General features: G+C 46.0%; 1 non-coding gene across 1 annotated transcript; it reads right to left on the minus strand.

The window, feature by feature from the left end:
• Window positions 1–311: 311 nt before the first annotated feature.
• Window positions 312–445, minus strand: LOC118475597 (small nucleolar RNA Z247). The gene has a single exon (XR_004855033.1). It is a non-coding gene; the product is annotated as a small nucleolar RNA Z247 (small nucleolar RNA).
• Window positions 446–3,165: the final 2,720 nt, after the last annotated feature.

Raw genomic sequence — 3,165 nt, forward strand, 5'->3', positions numbered from 1 at the left:
TTAATGTCATATTTCTGCACAGACGTTGGTTTGGCCAATAAATACATATTCCCTACGGGCAGGATATCAATCTAGATTGGAAACCTATTCGTAAACCGTTCGAGCCAGGGATTGGCCCCATCTCTCACTGATCTGGATGAACAGTAGCTTTTGACCTTCAATCAATAGTTCGATTTATTATTAAACTATCAGTTGCTATATTGCTTTCCGGTAATGTACATCCGGAGATAAGGGTTTTTTTGGATAAGCTCGAGGGACAATGTGTGTCGAGGATGAGTGATAACTTGAGCCATGGAGCAGTTCCCTGCGCTGCTCGAAGCTTAGGGGTTGCGCGTAGGCTTCCCCCACAGTATATAGATCGGTTCTTCAGTGTGGTCACAACCTAGTTGTAGTCGTCGTCGAGGCCTGCCAGGATGTAGGAGACAAGGTCTTCATCGTCGATCGGCTTGCCAGCGTTGGACATCTCCACTCCAAGCGCCCGCATCTTCCCGACATATTCGGTGATAGATAGGTCGCCTTTCTTCAAGCTGGAGAGCGCGATTCTTGTATTGACTATTGACGACGCGCGCCTTCGTCACAGATGAGAAGGTTGTCTCAAGGACACTCCAGACTTCGGCAGCTGTGCGGCAGGCGGAGACTTGCACAAGAATTTCTTTAGTCATTGCAAGCAACAAGTATCCGAGTACCTGTTGATCAGTTGCCATCCATGATTCATACAATGGATTGACGACTTCGGCGTCTTTCCCCTTGATCTTCTCCTCGGGGGCTTTAGTTGCGCCAGTCAGGCCCCCCACCGCAGCTTACCTACTTGCTGACCTGGAAATGCATATTACCTGACAAGCTAGTCGCTCGGCTGGCACGCTATCAAAGCACGACGGATTGGCTGGTCCTATTCCCATCCCAGCAGTTCCTACTTTGGTTTGGAACATTTCAGATAATATAGAGAGGAGGGAGACTAGTCTAAATCGATTTTTCTATCGTTTCTTCGAAACCTCGCTTACGTTTCACTTCCCTTCACCAACCTCAGAGTACGGGCTTAGACTCTCTAAGATATCCAACTCAAGTGCCGTAGCGAAAATCATAAGTAGTGTTCAGAAGATTGGGAAGGAGTAGGCCCGGTTTGTCTTGTTCATCCATGATTCCCCTTGTGGAGTGAAGTGGAATGCTAAAGATAGAAAAGTGAACCGTAGGATCTCGTCTTAGCCCATTGACAAAACTAGTCCAAGAAACCCAGATTGCTAAGTCTCGAGTATGTCAATCAAGCCCTAATGTTTCCATTCCGCCGGACCAACTAGCCTAACCTTTCACAGAATTGATCATTTATGCCCAAGGGACAAGAGGTTTTGAACTCTCTAGTAGTTCCAAGAAGTATGCTCATTTCCTTGGATGTGTATTCTGGATTTGGATTCACTAATGTGGAGGGCTATTTATTCAAAGATGATTAGGGTGCGCTCAGCATGTCCCACCATCAGAGCTAACCTAACCTGTCCTTATCCTTAGCACGGACAGCACTCAATATCTCGCTGCGGAATATGTCTACCGGAGTAGGCTCCGCAAAGCTCCTCACTCGGCACTAGATCCAAGTCCCCCATCGCACTCCACAAGTTTGGGACGACCCCTTTCTTTCTTATATTATATGATCTTTTCCACTGCAGCCAGCACACCTATTTCCCTTTAGCTGGTAAAGGCAAGGCTTCCCTACTAAACCAGTACACACTAAGTACGGGATCATTAGTCATGACTCCTTGGTCTTCATAGTCCTCGAGAGATCCACAATGTCTCCCATCCCAGGAATAATCGAATACCTTCGTTCTGAAGCAAATCAACGGGCTTGGCCGGGCAACTCACTCTTGCTTTCTCTGGGCCGCCTTAGATTCTATAGTTCTCGTCTCCCCAGTCTAGTGAAACAGAGGGATCCCAGTCAACCCATGCTGACCTTCCCTATCTGTCTGAAACCCAATATGTGCCTAAACTAAACGCTTAGCTGTGCCCAGAATGTGGAAACTCGAAAGAGGTAAACAATTCTTTTTTGTCATTTTGTTCACTGGTCTTCACTTCAAGCAATTCCATTAGTCCAAGTCTGCTGCAATTGGTAATTGGAGATAAGCAATTGGTGGTCGTAGGCTCACCCTCCTCTAAATAGATAGAATGGATCGACCCTTTATGGCACTTTGACTTCTCCACAAGGAGAATGCAACTACAATTCTCACGGAAATGAGACGCCCCAATTTCATGTGGTCAAGTTGCATGATGACCGACGCAGAACTAGCCCGGTTTTTACCGTCTTGCACTTGCAATTTCCATTCTTTCCACGCTGCGCGCCTCTATTCCATAGGCCTCTTTAGTCAGGGAAAACCTTCTACTGAGTTCAATCGGTGATTCTCAATCTTTTTTTGTGCAATTCTACGATCGAACAATTGGAAGGAGGAGCGTAGAGGGCGCTAAGGTGTTCGCATTCTCGAATAAAGCGACAGGAGAGAGTGAAATGCTCGACTGAAAGGAGAGGGTGGCATGTCGACGAGATTAGACCCGTCCATAAATATCCACGCTCTATTCAGGTACCGGGGGCCCCTGCACAAACATAGGACGAAAGAAAGGAAATGAATCTGCCAAGTCGAGAAGTTTTTCTTTTATACCACTGGCACTTTTGCAAGAGCAGCTTATTATCCATGATCCAAAGTATTAAACAGTTCTTCTATCCTGCAAAATAGGGCAGTCAAAACCAGCCAATCGAACCCATGAAAGAAGCCCACTTACCCACTCTTCTTTCCCACCATCCGCAGTATACCAATCACTCACTAGATGGTGGCCTCGGAATCGGAAAGGAAATAAGCTCATACTACTGGAATGGAATGGAATATGAGACACTTTACTTCCTACAAAACTCAAGTGAGGGGAGGGATGGATGTCCCGCCACGAACGGAAACATCAAGCCTCCCCAATGGTTATGTTACGTATCCACTCATCCTACAAGGAACTATGTCCAACCTATTCTATTTATTCCGCTATTCTATTTATTCACGACGAATTTGTTTCCGGAAGTGGCATTGAGAAGTGTTGCTCCAGCCTTTCATACTTTACTCGAATATTTTAGAACACAAATAAGATCCCTCATAAGTGCAAACAATGCAATAGCTTCGGTTAAGGCAAAGCCCAAACAAATCA

The sequence above is a fragment of the Zea mays genome, unplaced genomic scaffold, assembly GCF_902167145.1.
Source record: "Zea mays cultivar B73 unplaced genomic scaffold, Zm-B73-REFERENCE-NAM-5.0 scaffold_502, whole genome shotgun sequence".
In the NCBI taxonomy this organism is placed as follows: Eukaryota; Viridiplantae; Streptophyta; class Magnoliopsida; order Poales; family Poaceae; genus Zea; species Zea mays.